Below are 12,753 nucleotides of genomic sequence, written 5' to 3' on the forward strand. Positions count from 1 at the left end.
GTATATATATCATGTAGTAACAGACACCTTCATAACAATATGTAATATGTACAATATACACACTGCAAGTATATATATAATGTAGTAACAGACACCTTCATAACAATATGTAATATGTACAATATACACACTGCAAGTATATATATAATGTAGTAACAGACACCTTCATAACAATATGTAATATGTACAATATACACACTGCAAGTATATATATCATGTAGTAACAGACACCTTCATAACAATATGTAATATGTACAATATACACACTGCAAGTATATATATCATGTACTAACAGACACCTTCATAACAATATGTAATATGTACAATATACACACTGCAAGTATATATATCATGTACTAACAGACACCTTCATAACAATATGTAATATGTACAATATACACACTGCAAGTATATATACATCATGTAGTAACAGACACCTTCATAACAATATGTAATATGTACAATATACACACTGCAAGTATATATATCATGTAGTAACAGACACCTTCATAACAATATGTAATATGTACAATATACACACTGCAAGTATATATATCATGTAGTAACAGACACCTTCATAACAATATGTAATATGTACAATATACACACTACAAGTATATATATCATGTAGTAACAGACACCTTCATAACAATATGTAATATGTACAATATACACACTGCAAGTATATATATATATAATGTACTAACAGACACCTTCATAACAATATGTAATATGTACAATATACACACTGCAAGTATATATATCATGTAGTAACAGACACCTTCATAACAATATGTAATATGTACAATATACACACTGCAAGTATATATATCATGTAGTAACAGACACCTTCATAACAATATGTAATATGTACAATATACACACTACAAGTATATATATCATGTAGTAACAGACACCTTCATAACAATATGTAATATGTACAATATACACACTGCAAGTATATATATATAATGTAGTAACAGACACCTTCATAACAATATGTAATATGTACAATATACACACTGCAAGTATATATATCATGTAGTAACAGACACCTTCATAACAATATGTAATATGTACAATATACACACTGCAAGTATATATATCATGTAGTAACAGACACCTTCATAACAATATGTAATATGTTCAATATACACACTGCAAGTATATATATAATGTAGTAACAGACACCTTCATAACAATATGTAATATGTACAATATACACACTGCAAGTATATATATAATGTAGTAACAGACACCTTCATAACAATATGTAATATGTTCAATATACACACTGCAAGTATATATATAATGTAGTAACAGACACCTTCATAACAATATGTAATATGTACAATATACACACTGCAAGTATATATATAATGTAGTAACAGACACCTTCATAACAATATGTAATATGTTCAATATACACACTGCAAGTATATATATAATGTAGTAACAGACACCTTCATAACAATATGCACAATATACACACTGCAAGTATATATATAATGTAGTAACAGACATCTTCGTAACAATATGTACAATATTTACTGTATTTTGGTCATTTTAATAATTGCTGGGACTCATTTTTTTCCCAGCGCCTTTATTTCCGTTTCCATAGCAACGCACTTCCTACTTCCAAAAACAAACGTGACTGTGTTGTAGTTATGGCGGACTTGGTAACAGACAACAAAGATGACTATTGGTGGACAAAAGAGGATTCATAACTTTTATCTTTTTGAAGCCGAATATACAGAGGATGAGGATGAGCCGCTGCTTGTAGAAGCGAGCACGGAGGAAGAGTGAGACGGAGCAGACAGAAGCTGAGAAAGTGAGGTGAAAGTGACTATTAGCTGCGAAATGTGGAATTTTAAACCATTCTATTTCGACATAAATGGAGTGTTTACCCAAATAAACTGGAAAAATGTTGGACCAAACAGACAATTGTCCAACAAATTAGATACAATTTTTAAAAAAAAGATCAAAATAAATTTCAAGACTTCTCCTGATTTCATGTTGATGGCTTACAGCCCACGAAAACTGCAAATTGAAATTTTTTCAAAAAACTGTGAACTCCCCAAAAAAGTTAAATTAAATTAATACATTGATTAAAAATAATAATATTAAAATACACTTTCAATACTTCTTTTGATGGCATGTTGATGATATGCAGTCAATTAAAACCTCAAATTGAACATTTCAAAACATTTTAGGTTTTCAAAAACTGCAACCGTCGTGGCTTGTGCAGCCCTTTGAGACACTCGTGATTTAGGGCTATATAAGTAAACATGGATTGATTGATAAACCAAAAAAAAATAAAAATAAAATAAAACAAATGACATGTCAAGACTTGTTTTGATGGCTTACAGCCTACCAAAACCTCAAATTGAAAATTTCAGAAAATTTAGGATTTTGAAAAACTGTAGACCAAAAAAAACAAAATAAAAATACAATAAATAAAAGCCACATCAGTGTGTAAATGATATCACCACATGGGCTCAGGAACACTTCAGAAAACCACTGTCAGTAACTACACTTGGTCGCTACATCTGTAAGTGCGAGTTAAAACTCTACTATGCAAAGCCACAGACATTTATCAACAACACCCAGAAATGCTTCGCTGGGCCCGAGCTCATCTAAGATGGACGGATGCAAAATGGAAAAGTGTTCTGTGGTCTGACGAGTCCACATCCCAGAAAGCCCCAACACATGCTGGCCTCAGAAGGAGAGTCAGGGCAGTGGTTGACACTCACAGTTTGAGGGTGTGTTGCCAAGCAAGAAGGAGAGTCAGGGCCGTGGTTGACACTCACAGTGTGAGGGTGTGTTGCCAAGCAAGAAGGAGAGTCAGGGCAGTGGTTGACACTCACAGTGTGAGGGTGTGTTGCCAAGCAAGAAGGAGAGTCAGGGCCGTGGTTGACACTCACAGTGTGAGGGTGTGTTGCCAAGCAAGAAGGAGGGTCAGGGCAGTGGTTGACACTCACAGTGTGAGGGTGTGTTGCCAAGCAAGAAGGAGGGTCAGGGCAGTGGTTGACACTCACAGTGTGAGGGTGTGTTGCCAAGCAAGAAGGAGAGTCAGGGCAGTGGTTGACACTCACAGTGTGAGGGTGTGTTGCCAAGCAAGAAGGAGAGTCAGGGCAGTGGTTGACACTCACAGTGTGAGGGTGTGTTGCCAAGCAAGAAGGAGGGTCAGGGCAGTGGTTGACACTCACAGTTGTTGCCAAGCAAGAAGGAGAGTCAGGGCAGTGGTTGACACTCACAGTGTGAGGGTGTGTTGCCAAGCAAGAAGGAGGGTCAGGGCAGTGGTTGACACTCACAGTGTGAGGGTGTGTTGCCAAGCAAGAAGGAGGGTCAGGGCAGTGGTTGACACTCACAGTGTGAGGGTGTGTTGCCAAGCAAGAAGGAGAGTCAGGGCAGTTGTTGACACTCACAGTGTGAGGGTGTGTTGCCAAGCAAGAAGGAGAGTCAGGGCAGTGGTTGACACTCACAGTGTGAGGGTGTGTTGCCAAGCAAGAAGGAGAGTCAGGGCAGTGGTTGACACTCACAGTGTGAGGGTGTGTTGCCAAGCAAGAAGGAGAGTCAGGGCAGTGGTTGACACTCACAGTGTGAGGGTGTGTTGCCAAGCAAGAAGGAGAGTCAGGGCAGTGGTTGACACTCACAGTGTGAGGGTGTGTTGCCAAGCAAGAAGGAGAGTCAGGGCAGTGGTTGACACTCATAGTGTGAGGGTGTGTTGCCAAGCAAGAAGGAGAGTCAGGGCAGTGGTTGACACTCACAGTGTGAGGGTGTGTTGCCAAGCAAGAAGGAGAGTCAGGGCAGTGGTTGACACTCACAGTGTGAGGGTGTGTTGCCAAGCAAGAAGGAGAGTCAGGGCAGTGGTTGACACTGACAGTGTGAGGGTGTGTTGTCAAGCAAGAAGGAGGGTCAGGGCAGTGGTTGACACTCACAGTGTGAGGGTGTGTTGCCAAGCAAGAAGGAGGGTCAGGGCAGTGGTTGACACTCACAGTGTGAGGGTGTGTTGCCAAGCAAGAAGGAGAGTCAGGGCAGTTGTTGACACTCACAGTGTGAGGGTGTGTTGCCAAGCAAGAAGGAGAGTCAGGGCAGTGGTTGACACTCACAGTGTGAGGGTGTGTTGCCAAGCAAGAAGGAGAGTCAGGGCAGTGGTTGACACTCACAGTGTGAGGGTGTGTTGCCAAGCAAGAAGGAGAGTCAGGGCAGTGGTTGACACTCACAGTGTGAGGGTGTGTTGCCAAGCAAGAAGGAGAGTCAGGGCAGTGGTTGACACTCACAGTGTGAGGGTGTGTTGCCAAGCAAGAAGGAGAGTCAGGGCAGTGGTTGACACTCACAGTGTGAGGGTGTGTTGCCAAGCAAGAAGGAGAGTCAGGGCAGTGGTTGACACTCACAGTGTGAGGGTGTGTTGCCAAGCAAGAAGGAGAGTCAGGGCAGTGGTTGACACTCATAGTGTGAGGGTGTGTTGCCAAGCAAGAAGGAGAGTCAGGGCAGTGGTTGACACTGACAGTGTGAGGGTGTGTTGCCAAGCAAGAAGGAGAGTCAGGGCAGTGGTTGACACTCATAGTGTGAGGGTGTGTTGCCAAGCAAGAAGGAGAGTCAGGGCAGTGGTTGACACTCACAGTGTGAGGGTGTGTTGCCAAGCAAGAAGGAGAGTCAGGGCAGTGGTTGACACTCATAGTGTGAGGGTGTGTTGCCAAGCAAGAAGGAGAGTCAGGGCAGTGGTTGACACTCACAGTGTGAGGGTGTGTTGCCAAGCAAGAAGGAGAGTCAGGGCAGTGGTTGACACTCACAGTGTGAGGGTGTGTTGCCAAGCAAGAAGGAGAGTCAGGGCAGTGGTTGACACTCACAGTGTGAGGGTGTGTTGCCAAGCAAGAAGGAGGGTCAGGGCAGTGGTTGACACTCACAGTGTGAGGGTGTGTTGCCAAGCAAGAAGGAGGGTCAGGGCAGTGGTTGACACTCACAGTGTGAGGGTGTGTTGCCAAGCAAGAAGGAGAGTCAGGGCAGTGGTTGACACTCACAGTGTGAGGGTGTGTTGCCAAGCAAGGAGAGTCAGGGCCGTGGTTGACACTCACAGTGTGAGGGTGTGTTGCCAAGCAAGAAGGAGGGTCAGGGCAGTGGTTGACACTCACAGTGTGAGGGTGTGTTGCCAAGCAAGGTTGGGACTTGAACACTTTCTGGTTGAGCAGGTGAGTCAGCACGGGGAGGCCCAGCAAGATGGCGGGGGCGAGAGAGGGTGTGCTCACATGCCTGGAGCGCATTCCTCCACGCGGCCGCGCCCTCAGCTTTGAGCGAGCGTGTGTGCGTGTACCTGCTACATGTCAGCCGCGTTGCCTCCACCTGGACTTCACCCGCTTGTCGGCCATGTTGCCCCACCTTGTCCCGGGCCGCTCTGCAGCTGCACTGTGGTGTGACGGCTGGTAACACATGCTGAATGTGGCTTGGCATTGTCTTGCTGAAATAAGCAGGGGCGTCCATGAAAAAGACGTCGCTTGGATGGCAACATATGTTGCTCCAAAAGCTGTATGCACCTTTCAGCATTAATGGTGCCTTCACAGATGTGTAAGTTACCCATGTCTTGGGCACTTTGCGTCGATAACAGTCTGGATGGTTCGCTTCCTCTTTGGTCCGGATGACACGATGTCGAATATTTCCCAAAACAATTTGAAATGTGGACTCGTCAGACCACAGAACACTTTTCCACTTTGCATGAGTCCATCTTAGATGATCTCGGGCCCAGAGAAGCCGGCGGCGTTTCCGGGTGTTGTTGATAAATGGCTTTCGCTTTGCATAATAGATCTTTAACTTGCACTTACAGATGTAGCGACCAACTGTATTTAGTGACAGTGGGTTTTCTGAAGTGTTCCCGAGTCCATGTGGTGATATCTCATTATACCAGGGGTCACCAACCTTTTTGAAAGCAAGAGCTACTTCTTGGGTAGTGATTAATGCGAAGGGCTACCAGTTTGATACACACTTCAATAAATTGCCAGAAATAGCCAATTTGCTCAATTTACCTTTAACTCTATGTTATTATTAATAATTAATGATATTTACTCTTAATTGAACGGTTTAAAAGAGGAGAAAACACGAAAAAAAATGACAATTAAATTTTGAAACATAGTTTATCTTCAATTTCGACTCTTTAAAATTCAAAATTCTACCGAAAAAAAAGAAGAGGAAAACTAGCTAAATCGAATCTTTTTGAAAAAATTAAAAATATAATTTATGGAACATCATTAGTCATTTTTCCTGATTAAGATTAATTTTACAATTTTGATGACATGTTTTAAATAGGTTAAAATCCAATCTACACTTCGTTAGAATATATAACAAATTGGACCAAGCTATATTTGTAACAAAGACAAATCATTATTTCTTCTAGATTTTCCAGAATAAAAATTTTGAAAGAAATTCAAAAGACTTTGAAATAAGATTTAAATGTTATTCTACAGATTTTCTAGATTTGCCAGAATATTTTTTTTGAATTTTAATCATAATAAGTTTGAAGAAATATTTCACAAATATTCTTCGTCGAAAAAACAGAAGCTAAAATGAAGAATTAAATCAAAATGTATTTATTATTCTTTACAATAAAAAAAATACATTTACTTGAACATTGATTTAAATTGTCAGGAAAGAAGAGGAAGGAATTTAACAGGTAAAAAGTAGGGATGTCCGATAATGGCTTTTTGCCGATATCCGATATTGTCCAACTCTTTAATTACCGATACCGATATCAACCGATACCGATATCAACCGATATATACAGTCGTGGAATTAACACATTATTATGCCTAATTTGGACAACCAGGTATGGTGAAGATAAGGTACTTTTTAAAAAAATTAGTAAAATAAGATAAATAAATTAAAAACATTTTCTTGAATAAAAAAGAAAGTACAACAATATAAAAACAGTTACATAGAAACTAATAATGAATGAAAATTAGTAAAATGAAGTGTTAAAGGTTAGTACTATTAGTGGAGCAGCAGCACGCACAATCATGTGTGCTTACGGACTGTATCCCTTGCAGACTGTATTGATATATATTGATGTATAATGTAGGAAGCAGAATATTAATAACAGAAAGAAACGGTTGGTGCACTAATTGTAAGTGTATCTTGTGTTTTTTATGTGGATTTAATAAAAAAAAAAAAAAAAAAAAAACAACAACAAAAAAAACGATACTGATAATAAAAAAAAACGATACCGATCATTTCCGATATTACATTTTAACGCATATATCGGCCGATAATATCGGCAGGCCGATATTATCGGACATCTCTAGTAAAAAGATATATGTGTTTAAAAATCCTAAAATCATTTTTTAAGTTGTATTTTTTCTCTAAAATTGTCTTTCTGAAAGTTATAAGAAGCAAAGTAAAAAAAATAATGAATTTATTTAAACAAGTGAAGACAAAGTCTTTCAAATATTTTCTTGGAGTTTCAAATTCTATTTGAGTTTTGTCTCTCTTAGAATTAAAAATGTCGGGCAAAGCGAGACCAGCTTGCTAGTAAATAAATACAATTTAAAAAATAGAGGCAGCTCACTGGTAAGTGCTGCTATTTGAGCTATTTTTAGAACAGGCCAGCGGGCTACTCATCTGGTCCTTACGGGCTACCTGGTGCCCGCGGGCACCGCGTTGGTGACCCCTGATCTATACTAAATCCTTTCAGCAAAAATATGGCAATATCGTGAAATGATCAAGTATGACACATAGAATAGATCTGCTATCCCTGTTTAAATTTAAAAAATGTCATTTCAGTAGGCCTTTAAGAACAATAAATTAGTTTTAGTGTCAGTTTGCTGGTTTCAATCAAATGTAATGCCGAGTGCATATCATGATGTCAAGATAATGGCACTAGCATTTACTTCATTTATGAATATTTTTCAACATATTAAGCAAAAAGGTCTTTTTTTTCTACCAAGAAAAGTGCACTTGTTATTAGTGAGAATATACTTATTTGAAGCTATTTTTGGGTTCATTGAGGTTAGCTAATTAGGGTCCGCCCTGTACAAAGGAACCTATTGAATTTGTAATGTTTATTATTATTATGTACTTATTATTATTATTAGACCGGCCGCCTCTTCGAGCTGCAATTTGACCCACTTAACATGCTTCAAAACTCACCAAATTTGACGCACACATCAGGACCTGCGAAAATTGCAAGTTAATAATAAAAAAAAACCCCCAAAAATCAAAATTGCGCTCTAGCGCCCCCTAGGAAAAAACAAAAACAAACTGCCTGTAACTCCCACTAAGAAGGTCGTAGAGACATGCAACAAAAACCTTTATGTAGGTCTGACTTAGACCTACATTTCATAGTTTTCCGTCCTCGGGCAAAAACCAACAGGAAGTTGGCAATTTCCCATTTTAGACAAAAATGTACTAAAAACACTGCTTTTTACGTCTTTGACCTCTAATTTGACCCCCTTAAAATACTTCAAAACTCACCAGAATTCTCACACACATCGGGACTGCTGGAAATTGCGATCTAAAAAAAAAAACCGAACCCCAAAGCTCAAAAATTGCGCTAGAGAGGAAAACTCGGACAAAACTGCTTGTAACTTCCGGTAGGAACGTCTTAGAGACATGAAACAAATACCTCTATGTAGGTCTCGCCTAGACCTACATTTCATAGATTGACATCCTTCAGCAAAAATCAACAGGAAGTTTGCCATCCCTCCTTCAAAACAACATTTTTGTTACAACCGGTCACCAAACATCAAACGTTATCTCCTCCGAGCGCGTTTTGTCGTTTCGGCTTCAAACTGCTACAGGAGAGAGATTGAACCCTTTTGATTAATAGTTGACAAAAGAGTTTTGATACGTGCTACGGTTTTGATTTTACGCGCCTTCAAAGACCCGCAGCACTAAAGTTGCTCCGCTGCTGTGATTTTACGCGTCTTCAAAGAAAACAACCACTGTGCCGCGACACCTAGGAAAAAGACACAGACACAACTTCCTCTAACTCCCAGTACGAATATCGTAGAGACACGAAACAAAAACCTCTACGTAGGTCTGACTTAGACCTACATTTCATAATTTTACATCCTCGGGCAAAAACCAACAGGAAGTTGGCAATTTCCCCTTCAAGACAAAATTGTACTAAAAAAACTCATTTTTGCCTCTTTGAGCTGTAATTTGACCCCCTTAAAATACTTCAAAACTCACCAGAATTCTCACACACATCGGGACTGCTGGAAATTGCGATCTAAAAAAAAAACCGAACCCCAAAGCTCAAAATTGCGCTAATAAAACAGAGACAAAACTGCTTTTTAGAGGAAAACCCAGACAAAACTGCTTGTAACTTAGAGACATGAAAACAAACACCTCTATGTAGGTCTCACCTAGACCTACATTTCTTATATTGACATCCTTCAGCAAAAATCAACAGGAAGTTTGCTATCCCTCCTTCAAAACTAATTTTTTGTTACAACCGGTCACCAAACATCAAACGTTATCTCCTCCGAGCGCGTTTGTCGTTTCGGCTTCAAACTGCTACAGGAGAGAGATTGAACCCTTCTGATTAAAAGTTGAAGACGGCGTTGCGATTCGTGCTACGGTTTCGATTTTATGAGCCTTCAAAGACCCGCTAAGCTGATGCTGCTCCGCTGCCTATAATGACAACGTGACATGGAATTACTTCTTTTTTGTCCTCAAAATTCTACACACAATTCCGCAGCTTTGCGCACTACTTTGCCCCCCTTAACATGCTTCAAAACTCACCTAATTTGACACACACATAGAAAAACGTGCCCCAAACACTTTAAAAAAAAAACCTAACCCCAAAAATCAAAATTGCGCTTTAGCGCCCCTTAGGTAGAAAACTGCCTGTAACTCCCACTAGGAAGGTCGTAGAGACAGGAAACAAAAACCTCTATGTAGGTCTCACTCAGGACTACCACTGGACAAAAGCATTGGGACACCTAGGACTAGCACCTGCCAAAATGCGGACCCGACCAACGCTGCTTGCAGCTTTAATTAGACTTGTTTTGGAAAGTCTTGACAAGCCAAATGTTCTTGTTCTATTGGCAGATAATTGTGCTTAGTTCAAATAAAATACCCCTCATTTTTGTGTTTTTTTCTCCTTGTTTTTGAACACTGACTTTTTGCAGTGCAGAGAGGACACTCCCTGGTGTGTGTGTGTGTGTGTGTGTGTGTGTGTGTGTGTGTGCGCGCCAAGGAACAAGGTGTGTTGGGCAAAGGACAGACGTTATGTAAAGAAGTTGTCCTCACCTGCTGCCATGTTTGCCTTCCTCCATGCAGCATGCAAGTCTCCCTGCACAAACACAAGACAAAGGTTGACAAACACAACTCACCTCCCTTACAGTCGTTAACAAAATCATTATTTTTACACTCAATGCTTCAATCTTGCCATCAACTTCACATCTAGCTGTTGACATAACCTTTTTATGCAATATTTCCCCCCCAAAAATGTCAAAGTGTAATATTTGATGTGAAGTAAATGGAGCCCAAAATAGGTCAATAATTCATAACAACATTGATTTTTATTCATTATTATTTTTGAGCAATGACAGTTAAAAAATAATAATAATCCAACTAAAAGTCATACTTTTTTTTAATTTCAACAAATCTCTTAATCAACTTTAGATATATTGTATGTTTTTATCATTGTCTTATGTTTTTTATGCCCTTTTTGTCATAGAACACTTAGTTTCTTATATGGCAAACACATAAAATATGCAGTAGTTTCCTTAAAAATGTCTCAAGATGGAATATTTGATGTGGAGGAATTGGAGCTTTGAATGTGTCAATAATTCATAACATTATTGATTTTAATGTATTATTATTTTTGAGCTACGACAGTCAAAAAATAAGAATAATCAAACTAAAAGTTGTTTTTTTTTAATTAAAAAAAAAAAAATTTAAAAAATAAAATTAATAAATAAATTTAAAAAAAAATAATAATAATAATTTAAAAAAATAAAATAAATAAAAAGTCTTTTTTTTAAAACTTTCAACAAATTTTTTGAGCTATGACAGTCAAAAAATAATAATCCAACTAAAAGTCTTTTTTTTTTTTTTATAAAAAAATAAAAAAAATAAAAATAAAATAAAAAATAATTTAAAAAATAATAATAATCCAACTAAAAGTCTTTTTTTTTTTAAATAAAAAAATAAAATAAAATAAAAATAATTATAAAAAAAATAAAATAAAAATAATAAAAATAATAAAATAAATAAAAAGTCATTTTTTTTAACTTTCAACAGATCTGTCATTTGTAGATTAACTTCCGATCGAGTTGTCTATGATAAATTCATATTATGTTTGATGCCCTTTTTGCCAAAGAAAAACTTTGTTTTTATATGGCAAACACATAAAATATGCAGTAGTTTCCTTAAAAATGTTTCAAGATGGAATATTTGATGTGAAGGAATTGGAGCTTTGAATGTGTCAATAATTCATAACATTATTGATTTTAATTTATTATTATTTTTGAACTATGACAGTCAAAAAATAATAATCCAACTAAAAGTCTTTTTTTTTTTTAAATAAAAAAAATAAAAATAAAATAAAAAATAATTAAAAAAATAAAAATAAATAAAAAGTCGTTTTTTTAAACTTTCAACAAATCTGTTTTTTTACTTTCAGCACTTACATTTGTAGATCAACTTCCAATCGAGTTGTCTATGATAAATTCATATTATTTTTGTGTTTGATGCCCTTTTTGTCAAAGAAAAACGTTGTTTTTTATGGTAAACACACAAACTATGCAGTAGTTTCCCCCCAAAAAATGTCAAAGTGTAATATTTGATGTGAAGTAAATGGAGCCTAAAATAGGTCAATAATTCATAACAACGTTGATTTTTATTCATTATTATTTTTGAGCAATGACAGTTAAAAAATAATAATAATCCAACTAAAAGTCATACTTTTTTTTAATTTCAGCAAATCTCTTGATCAACTTTAGATATATTGTATGTTTTTATCATTGTCTTATGTTTTTTATGACCTTTTTGTCATAGAACACTTAGTTTCTTATATGGCAAACACATAAAATATGCAGTAGTTTCCTTAAAAATGTTTCAAGATGGAATATTTGATGTGAAGGAATTGGAGCTTTGAATGTGTCAATAATTCATAACATTATTGATTTTAATTTATTATTATTTTTGAGCTATGACAGTCAAAAAATAAGAATAATCCAACTAAAAGTCTTTTTTTTTTTAAATTAAAAAATTAAAAAAATAAATAAAAATAAAATAAAATAAATTAAAAAAAAAAAAAATAATAATTAAAAAAATAAAAATAAAATAAAAAATAATTAAAAAAATAAAAATAAATAAAAAGTCTTTTTTTAAAACTTTCAACAAATTTTTTGAGCTATGACAGTCAAAAAATAATAATCCAACTAAAAGTCTTTTTTTTTTTTTAATAAAAAAATAAAAATAAAATAAAAAATTTAAAAAATAATAATAATCTAACTAAGTCTTTTTTTTTTTAAATAAAAAAATAAAATAAAATAAAAATAAAATAAAAAATAATTAAAAAAATAATAATAATCCAACTAAAAGTCTTTTTTTTTTAAATAAAAAAATAAAATAAAAATAATAATAAAAAAATTAAAATAAAAATAATAAAATAAATAAAAAGTCATTTTTTTTAAACTTTCAACAAATCTGTCATTTGTAGATTAACTTCCGATCGAGTTGTCTATGATAAATTCATATTATGTTTGATGCCCTTTTTGCCAAAGAAAAACTTTGTTTTTATATGGCAAA

General features: G+C 36.1%; 1 protein-coding gene across 1 annotated transcript in view; it reads right to left on the reverse strand.

The window, feature by feature from the left end:
• LOC133650069 (activity-dependent neuroprotective protein 2a-like) overlaps nt 1-12,753 on the reverse strand; it is a 53,818-nt gene that overhangs the window by 34,615 nt on the left and 6,450 nt on the right. Inside the window, exon 2 of the mRNA XM_062046868.1 lies at nt 10,246-10,288. The gene's annotated coding sequence lies outside the window, so the exon portion shown is untranslated. The remainder of the gene's footprint in view (nt 1-10,245; nt 10,289-12,753) is intronic.

The sequence above is a fragment of the Entelurus aequoreus genome, linkage group LG05 (genome assembly GCF_033978785.1).
Source record: "Entelurus aequoreus isolate RoL-2023_Sb linkage group LG05, RoL_Eaeq_v1.1, whole genome shotgun sequence".
Taxonomy (NCBI): Eukaryota; Metazoa; Chordata; class Actinopteri; order Syngnathiformes; family Syngnathidae; genus Entelurus; species Entelurus aequoreus.